The sequence below is a fragment of the Saimiri boliviensis genome, chromosome 14, assembly GCF_048565385.1.
Source record: "Saimiri boliviensis isolate mSaiBol1 chromosome 14, mSaiBol1.pri, whole genome shotgun sequence".
Taxonomy (NCBI): Eukaryota; Metazoa; Chordata; class Mammalia; order Primates; family Cebidae; genus Saimiri; species Saimiri boliviensis.
The window spans coordinates 14,244,601-14,254,517 of record NC_133462.1 but is presented as its reverse complement, the minus strand read 5'-3'; the positions used below and the strand labels follow the sequence as shown (position 1 = coordinate 14,254,517).

The window sequence follows — 9,917 nt, the reverse complement described above, 5'->3', positions numbered from 1 at the left end:
GAACATTGCAACACAGCAGAAAAGACCACAGGCTCCCTAGACAGACTGCCTGCATGTGAGTGAATCCCTGGCTGTGTGATCTTAGACAAGCTACTTAACCTCTCTGTGCCCCAGCTTCCTCGTCTTTAAAATGAGCCTAATTATAGTACCTACCTCATCCAGTTATTGTGAAAATTAAATGAATTATTATTTGTAAAGCGCTGAGAACAGTGGCCGTGTATTTCATAAGTGTTACATGACTTTGATCATATCCTGGTATTGGACACTGAGATTTTTCTAATTGTTTTATGTTTCAGACAATGCTGCAACATACACCTTTATAAATGTATCATTGGGGCCGGGCGCAGTGGCTCAAGCCTGTAATCCCAGCACTTTGGGAGGCCGAGGCGGGTGGATCACGAGGTCAAGAGATCGAGACCATCCTGGTCAACATGGTGAAACCCCGTCTCTACTAAAAATACAAAAAAAAATCAGCTGGGCATGGTGGCACATGCCTGTAATCCCAGCTGCTCAGGAGGCTGAGGCAGGAGAATTGCCTGAACCCAGGAGGCGGAGGTTGCGGTGAGACGAGATCGCACCATTGCACTCCAGCCGAGAGAGAGAGAGACGAGAGAGAGAGAGACGAGAGAGAGAGAGACGAGAGAGAGAGAGAGACGAGAGAGAGAGACGAGAGAGAGATGAGAGAGAGACGAGAGAGAGAGATGAGAGAGAGACGAGAGAGAGAGAGACGAGAGAGATGAGAGAGAGAGACGAGAGAGAGACGAGAGAGAGACGAGAGAGAGACGAGAGAGAGAGACGAGAGAGAGAGACGAGAGAGAGACGAGAGAGAGACGAGAGAGAGACGAGAGAGAGATGAGAGACGAGAGAGAGACGAGAGAGAGAGACAAGAGAGACGAGAGAGAGACGAGAGAGAGAGAGACGAGAGAGAGACGAGAGAGAGAGACGAGAGAGAGACGAGAGAGAGACGAGAGAGAGAGACGAGAGAGAGAGACGAGAGAGAGAGACGAGAGAGAGACGAGAGAGAGAGAGACGAGAGAGAGAGAGACGAGAGAGAGAGAGACGAGAGAGACACGAGAGAGACGAGAGAGAGAGACGAGAGAGAGAGACGAGAGAGAGAGACGAGAGAGAGAGACGAGAGAGAGACACGAGAGAGACACGAGAGAGACACGAGAGAGACACGAGAGAGACACGAGAGAGACACGAGAGAGACACGAGAGAGACACGAGGTGAAGGGGGAGGAGGGGCGAGAAGGAGGGAGGAAGAGGAGAAGGAGGAGGAGGGTGGGGGGCAGGCGGGTGGGGTGCTGTGGCTCACTTGGGAGGCTGAGACACATGGATCACTTGCAGTCAGGAGTTCAAGATCAGCCAAGCCAACATGAGAAACCCAGTCTCTCCTAAAAATGCAAAAATTCGCCACGTGCAGTGGCACACACCTGTAATTCCAGCTACTCAGAGGCTGAGGCACAAGAATCACTTGAACCCAGGACAAGGAGGTTGCAGTAAGCCGAGATCCTGCCACTGCACTGCAGCCTGGGTGTCAGAGTGAGACTGTCTCATTAGTAAATAAATAAATAAATCTAAAAGAAGAAGAGAGAAGAAAAACACTGTTCCAACTCTCTTCCCCTCTTCTCCCTCCACGTTCATACCTGCCTCGAGGTTGGTGGTGGTCTGTATGATCTCTTTTTAGGGGTGAGCAGGGGGCAGTTTGAGAACTGAGATGCTTCAAGTTACTTCCCAGGCAGGGTTTGAGATCCCCCAGAAGGATGTTGACCTGAAAATTTAAAAAGACATGGCACCAGTCAGGGATTCCCGGGGTTTTGACCCCAATGGGGACACACGACGTCCCGGAAGGGCCCCATCTCCCCCCTTCACAGAATCCTGGAAACATATCTTAGCTTTCTGGAACATTCTTTAGATTCTCTGGAAAGTCCCTCCAGGAAATCTGGGGAGATTTGTCCTCATCGAGGCCGTGATTTTGTCGTGTGTAGGCGTCAGCACTTTGGCGGCTCTGTACTCTCTCAACTAACAGGAACTGTTTTCCCAGATTTCCCTTCCCTGCATGCTTCTCAGTGTGCGCCACGAGGCACTTCGTGTGAGAGTTGGAAGGTGGACGTGAAAAAGCACACAACCTTTTGATTTTTTTTAGCTGGACTTTCACTCTTGTCGCCCAGGCTGGGGTGCAACGGCGTGATCTCGACTCAATGCAACCTCCATCTCCCAGGTTCAAGCAATTCTCCTGCCTCAGCCTCCCAAGTAGCTGGCACCCACCACCATGCCCAGCTAATTTTTGTATTCTTAGTAGAGATGGAGTTTCACCATGTCGGCCAAGCTTGTCTTGAACTCCTGACCTCAGGTGATCCACCTGCCTCAGCCTCCCAAAGTGCTGGGATTACAGGCCTGAGCCACCGCGCCCGGCCAAGCACGTATCTTCCTTCTGCAGTCAGGAGATTCCAGCAGTTTGCAGCTCACACGCATGAGCACTCATCTGCTGGCCACTTGGTTGGTGTGGGGCCAGGGCCTGGCCCATAGTGACCCCAGCTTTTTTCGGATCTTCTGCTTCGATTTCTCTGGCTCCCGGGCAACATGCCTGTTTAACTCTGTGACTAACAGGAGCTTCTCCTTCGAGACCTCCTGCCCGTGAAGTTGGAGAACGAAGGTCCTGAGTGACCGTGCGGGTTCCCGTCCCCGCTCTGGGCTCCACCCATCCTCACAGGTCCAGTGCGTCCTTGCTTCTCACCTCACATTCTCCGTTCCTTCCTGAATGCCTGCCCTTCAGACCTCAGTTTCCAGCACCAAACCAGAAACGACAGCCTGGCAGACAGTGGAACCAGCTCTCACAACTGCATCAGGTCAGATTCCCATAATGAAGCCGGGCGCGGTGGCTCAAGCCTGTAATCCCAGCACTTTGGGAGGCTGAGGCGAGTGGATCACGAGGTCGGGAGATCGAGACCATCCTGGTCAACACGGTGAAACCCCGTCTCTACTAAAAAATACAAAAAATTAGCTGGGCAGGGTGGCGCATGCCTGTAATCCCAGCTACTCAGGAGGCTGAGGCTGGAGAATTGCCTGAACCCAGGAGGCGGAGGTTGCGGTGAGCCGAGATCGCGCCATTGCACTCCAGACTGGGTAGCAAGAGCGAAACTCCGTCTCAAAAAAAAAAAAAAAAAAAAAGATTCCCATAATGAATCCCTTTTTTTTTTTGAGATGGAGTTTTGCTCTTGTTGTGCAGGCTAGAGTACGACAGCATGATCTCGGCTCACTGCAACCTCTGCCTCCTGGGTTCAAGAGATTCTCCTGCCTCAGCCTCCCGAGTAGCTGGAATTGCAGGGTGTCCACCACCACATCCAGCTAATTTTTTTATTTTTAGTAGAGACAGTGTTTCACCATGTTGGCCAGGCTGGTCTTGAACTCCTGACCTCAAGGGATCCATCCGCCTAGGCCTCCCAGAGTGCCGGGATTACAGGCGTGAGCCACCACACCTGGCCAAATCCCTTCCTTTATATTGTGGCAGCTAGCTCCAAGATGGCACCAGTGAATCTCACCTCCTAGTAGTGCCCTCCCATAGTAAGTAAGAGCTGACCTCTACAACCAGCTTTGTACTGCAGAAGTGACTGTGTGACTTCATAAGAGACATTGCCCGCCACCTTGGTCTCCTGCATTGATTGCTGCAGGGGAAGCCAGCTCATGTGTCAGCAGGATATTCAGGCAGCCTTCAGAAAGGCCAATGGGGCTGAGGAACTGAAGCCTTCTACCAACAGCAGGCAGTTTGACAGTCACGTGAAGGAGCCTGTCATGTCGGGGTTACCACCTGCTAGCATCTGACCCGAAGACACAGGCTTGCATGAGGGATAAATAATGTACACTGACATTAATCTTTTGCCTGTCAGTCCGATGAGGAGGCTCTGCTGCCTCAGTCTGCATTGTGATCAGCCAGCAAGATCGCGTTTATTTAGTACAGATTGAATGACAAAGGTTGGGAGTAAACACCACCAGAAGGTAAGTAACATTGCCGACTCCAGAGGGAGCCATCCTGGCTGTGAACGATTACTTTTAGGACCACAGGAGTAAACAAGCTATTTTGATAAACTCTGTACATTCCCTTGTTATTTACGTTTCTGCTATTAACCCAAAGTAAAGAGGATTAGGCTGCCTTCAACCAGAACTCTTACTGAAACTATGTAACCCCCACTCCTTGACATCAATAAATAAATCAATAAATGCTTATTAGGGCTGGGCATGGTGGCTCATGCCTGTAATGCCAGCACTTTGGGAGGCTGAGGCAGGAGGATTGCTTGAGCCCAGGATTTCAAGACCAACCAGGGCAATATAGTGAGACCCCCCAACTCTAGAAAAAATTTAAAAATTAACCAGGCATGGTGGCTCACACCTGTAATCCCAACACTTTGGGAGGCCAAGGCAGGAGGACTGCTTGAGCCTAGAAGTTTGAGACCAGCCTGGGCAACACAGTGAGACCCCATTCTATTTCTTTTAAATAAGATAAAAATAATTTTTAAAATTAGCCAGGCATGGTGGTGCATGCCTGTAGTCCCAGCTACTTAGGAGGCTAAGGCAGGAGGTTCACTTGAGCCCAGCACTTAAACACCGCAGTGAGGTAAGATCGTACCAGTGCACTCCAGCCTGAGCAATAAAGTTCAACCCTGTCTCAATCAATCAATGGTTATTTAACACTTAAATAATAAATAACTATTAAAAAGTCAATAATCAATAAAGATTGCTTCAAGCCACTAAGTTTTGGGGTGATTTGTTGTGCAACATTAGTTAACTGATGCATATTCATATCTCATATTGGTTCTTCTCTGATCAAACTCGGACTGATGAGTTCATCATTTCGTTTCATACGCAGCCACCTCAGACCCTGAGTTTCAGTGCTCACTGTGGGGAGGAGTGAGCAGCAGTGTGCTTGGATTAAGATGACCTCTTTTGTAAACAATGGTAACAGTTGGCTGGGTGTGGTGGCTCACGCCTGTAATCCCAACACTTTGGAAGGCTGGAGCAGGTATCACTTGAGGTCAGGAGTTCAAGACCAGCCTGGCCAACATGGTGAAACCCCATCTCTACTAAAAATACAAAAAAGTAGCTGGCATGGTGGCACATGCCTGTCATCCCAGCTACTCAGGAGGCTGAGGCAAGAGAATCGTTGAATCTAGAAAGTGGAGGTTGCAGTGAGCCAAGGTCACAGCACTGCACTCCAGCCTAGGCAACAGAGAGAGACTCCATCTCAAAAAAAAACAAAAACAAAAACAAAAACAAAATGGACAGTCTGGGATCTGGCTGTCCGGAAGATGGCGGCAAGACCAGCCGGGAAGATGATGTCAGTGGCGGTGATGGCGGAGAGTGCCTTCAGTCTCAAAAAGTTGCTGGATCAGTGCGAGAACCAGGAGCTCGAGGCCCCTGGAGGAATTGCTACACCCCCAGTTTATGGTCAGCTTCTAGCTTTTTATTTGCTCCATAATGACATGAATAATGCAAGATACCTTTGAAAAAGAATACCACCTGCTATAAAATCTGCAAATTCTGAACTTGGGGGAATTTGGTCAGTAGGACAAAGAATCTGGCAGAGAGATTTCCCTGGGATCTACACAACCATCAACACTCACCAGTGGTCTGAGACGGTCCAGCCAATTATGGAAGCACTTAGAGATACAACGAGGAGGCGCGCCTTTGCCCTGGTCTCTCAAGTGTAGACTTCAATAATTGCTGATGATTTTGCAGCCTTTGTGGGACTCCCTGTAGAAGAGGCTGTGAAAGGTATATTAGAACAAGGATGGCCAGCTGATTCCACCACAAGAATGGTTCTGCCCAGAAAGCCAGTTGCAGGGGCCCCTGATGTTTCCTTTAACAAGTTTATTCCCTTATCAGAGCCTGCTCCAGTTCCCCCAATACGCAATGAACAGCAGTTAGCCAGACTGATGGATTATGTGGCTTTCTTTGAAAATCATCACTCTGAGTTCAAGATTCATCTTCAGAATCCTGTATACTGACACATATAGAAATGTAAAGTTTTTATTTTCAACTTATTGGGTGGATTAAGCACCTCAGCCTTCCTTACTGAGTATGTGATAAAATACATATATAATATAAAATATACTATATACATTTTGTCCCTAAACATTATACAGAACAGTTGCTGAAACAGTTCTCAGTTTGTAATATTTAATAATCTGGATGGAGCCTGTCGGTATTACAGTTAGTTTGTTTTCTAGTGACTCATAAAATAAGATTTCCTGTTTCATGTAGAATAGTGTTTGTCAATTGTCTTTTCTCTGCCCCAGCACATGCCACGCTCTTATCTGTACCATTGGTTGACAGTTGCAATAATTCATTTGGATTTGAAGAAAGACTGTCCCCAGGCACAGCATTTGAATTGCTGGGGATTACGATTCACCCTCTTTGGAGATTATACTTTCTTTTCACCCCCCACGTCCTGAGAACCACGAATGTAAAATACAGAAACATAGCTGAGGAACAAATAGACCATTTCCATACGAAACCAATTTGTTAACTTTAGATTTCTTCCAATAATGTAAGTGTATCCATTGCTGGCAGGGGAGGGCTTGCCATGAAAACGCAACCTATCTAAGGCATTCATGAGAAGTATTAAGTTGTGCTGTCTCCTTTTACAAGGGCAAACTGAAGTGCGGAATGCATTCTACGGGGAAAGAAGCTATGAAGATGCATGAGACACTTTGTACAACTATCCTGCAGCCCATTGATTGCTTCTATTTATCCCTTGGCTCAAGTTCTGCCCTTTGGAGAAATGCTGAGTGAGTCTTTTATTCTGTGTGACAGCCCTCTGAATATTTGAAGTTGTTTGTTGTAACTTCAGGTTATAACAGCCCTTAGTTCATTTATTCTGCATTTGTTCAATAAATATTTAACTGAAAAAAAAAAAAAAACATAGTGATAGCCAGTATTTACTGAGTGTTTACATGTGTCAGCTCATCTCATCCTCACAATAACACTATGAAGTCAATGCTTTCCTAACCTTTATTTTAAAGATGGGGAAACTGAGGCACAGAAAGTTTGCAGGATACACCAAGGCCTGTTTACTGGTGCAGAGAGTGTTTGCACCCAAGCAGTCTGGCTCCACTCCAAGGGTGGGGGATCATCACTGCGGAAAAGTAGGCATGGAGCTGGGTGCAGTCGCTCACGCCTGTAATCACAGCACTTAGAAAGGCTGAGATGGGAGGACGGCTTGAGGCCAGGAGTTTGAGACCAGCCTAGTTAACATAGTGAGACCTCTGTGTCTACCTTTTTTTTTTTTTTTTTTTTTTGAAATGGAGTTTTGCTCTTGTTGCCCAGGCTGGGGTGCAGTGGCACGATCTTGGCTCACCACAACCTCCGCCTCTTGGGTTCAAGCGATTCTCCTGCATCAGCCTCCCAAGTAGTTGGGACTACAGGCATGTGCCGCCACACTTGGCTAATTTTGTATTTTTAGTAGAGATAGGGTTTCACCATGTTGGTCAGGATGGTCTCAAACTCCTGACCTCAGGTGATCTGCCCCCCCCCCTTGGCCTCCCAAAGTGCTGGGATCACAGGCATGAGCCACCATGTCTGGCCTTCTATTTTTTTTAACGAATAATAATAATAATAATAAAACCAGACATGGGGTATAGCGTGAGAGAGCTCCCCTCTGGGCTGGGAAAGATGTGACCCTCAGGATGCAAGCTTCAAGAGGCAAGGTGCCCCAACGCTCTTTCTGGAAGCGCTTTCCAATCCTGGAGCCTGTTCCTACTGAAGGGTGGCCCTCCCAGGAAGCTGGTGGGCTTAAGTTGGCCAGCATTGGGCACAGCACAGGGCTGGGGGCTGATCATGTCCTTTCCAGCTCCACACTGGCTGGGAGGACATATGTTCCCGATCCAGTGGTTAGTGCTGGGGAGGCATGCAGCAGTGGGCATGGGGAAAACAAAAGTAACTCAATATTGCAAAAGCCCTCCAGGCGCCTTTGCTCACACCGTTAACCCTAGCACTTAGGGAGGCAAAAGTCGGAGGATCACCTGAGCCCAGGAGTTTGAGACCAGTCTGGACAACATAGCGAGGCCCCATCTCTTAAAAAAAAAAAAAAAAGGTTGCAAAAGCCTGACACTTTATCTTATCCAGGGTCTTTGCTCTGCTCTGGACTGGAGTAATATTTCTCAGTAGCCAAGAAATACCTGCTGCCTCCCACTGCTCAGAGACTGTAACTGCCCACAGAGTTCACCTTGCCCGCTGCCTAGACAGAGCCAGTTCATCAAGACAGGGGAATTGCAATAGAGAAAGAGTAATTCACACATAGCCAGCCCAGTCATCAGTTCCTGGCAGAGCCACAGGCACAAGATCAGATGAGCCAGTTTATTAATCTGGGTGGTGCCAGCTGATCCATCAAGTGCAGGGTCTGCAAAATATCTCCAGCACTGATCTCAGGAGCTGTTTAGGGAGGGCCAGACTCTTGTAGCCTCCAGCTGCATGACTCCTAAACCCTAATTTCTAATCTTGTGGCTACTGTTGGTCTAGTCCCCAGACAAGAAGGAGGTCTGCTTTGGAAAAGGCTGTTACCATCTCTGTTTAAACCACAAGCTATAAACTAACTTTCTCCCAAAGTTAGTTCAGCATATACCCAGGAATGAACAATTCAGTCAGATCTCTTTCACTGTCTCAGTTGTAATTTTGTAAAGGTAGTTTCGAGACCAAGGACCAGAAAAATTGAGCACTGCTAAGCAAAACCTAAGGCATTAGGAATTAATTTGGAATCAACATTCCAAATCCATCATCAGGGACAATACATCTCTCAAATGTCGCCTCTATGGAGGGGGGGGGGAAGGGGGAACCAAAAGGTCCTTACTGATGACTCAGAGGGAAGCTTGAAAGACACTTGTCAGACAGCTTGAGTTATATATCCATCTGTCTATGTATTGGGATTCACCAACTGTAAAAGCATCGTTGCTGTTACAGATAGGAGGCACTCCAAGCCTGAGAGCCCTGAGGAGAGGGAGGTTACTCCAGGAGACCAGGAACCAGGAAAAACCCACACCCACAGTTACAGCAAGAATGACAACTGCACAGGAGCCCGGCCCTCTGCCGTACATCCTGTGACCCTGGAGGGAGGAGACTCTGCCGGGATCCCTGGCTCAGGTCCCCATCCCAAGACAGCTGTCTCAAATCTGCCGGTGACAGCCCAGCCAGCCCATTCTACTCAGGGAAATTCTGGAATCATCTGGGTCTGATTATTCTTTTTTTTTTTTTTTTTTTTTTTTTAAGACGGAGTTTCGCTCTTGTTACCCAGGCTGGAGTGCAATGGCACGATCTTGGCTCACTGCAACCTCCGCCTCCTGGGTTCAGGCAATTCTCCTGCCTCAGCCTCCTGAGTAGCTGGGATTACAGGCATGTGCCACCATGCCCAGCTAATTTTTTGTATTTTTAGTAGAGACGGGGTTTCACCATGTTGACCAGGATGGTCTCGATCTCTCGACCTCGTGATCCACCCGCCTCGGCCTCCCAAAGTGCTGGGATTACAGGCTTGAGCCACAGCGCCCGGCTGATTATTCTTACAAGCAGCCAAAGTCCTGGGAAACTGACTTGTGCAAACCACTAAATTTCCCTGGCTCATACAATGGCGATAATCACAGTCCGGCTTCACAGAGCCGTTGTGACAATTAAGTGACTTCCGCAGATCAGGTACATGGAACCAGGATGGAATCCAGGTCTATGAGGCATGCAATCGACATGAGAATGATGAGAAAGGATTTTGAAATGAGCTGAGGTCTTGGGATACCTGAAACCCTCATCATCTGCACCTTTTTTTTTTTTTTTTAACAAACCAATGCTTAACTGAGTTAAAGGCAAATCTTATTTTAAGATTAAGATTAAAATTTTAAAAACCAGATATATAATGAAAAGATACATACACATATAGATACA

General features: G+C 47.8%; 1 protein-coding gene and 1 pseudogene across 15 annotated transcripts in view; one reads left to right on the top strand and one right to left on the bottom strand.

Moving 5' to 3' along the window:
- CD177 (CD177 molecule) overlaps positions 1-9,917 on the bottom strand; it is an 84,655-nt gene that overhangs the window by 47,970 nt on the left and 26,768 nt on the right. For 14 of the 15 annotated variants that reach the window (XM_074386298.1, XM_074386284.1, XM_074386286.1 and 11 more), the window contains exons 2-3: positions 5,618-5,759; positions 1,646-1,770 (exon numbers count right to left, since the gene is read on the bottom strand). The gene's annotated coding sequence lies outside the window, so the exon portion shown is untranslated. Of the gene's footprint in view, positions 1-1,645; positions 1,771-2,736; positions 2,980-5,617; positions 5,760-9,917 lie in introns of those variants that run through there. The other variant, XM_074386289.1, reaches the window with a different exon arrangement.
- Positions 5,288-5,949, top strand: LOC141581265 (COP9 signalosome complex subunit 8 pseudogene; annotated as a pseudogene).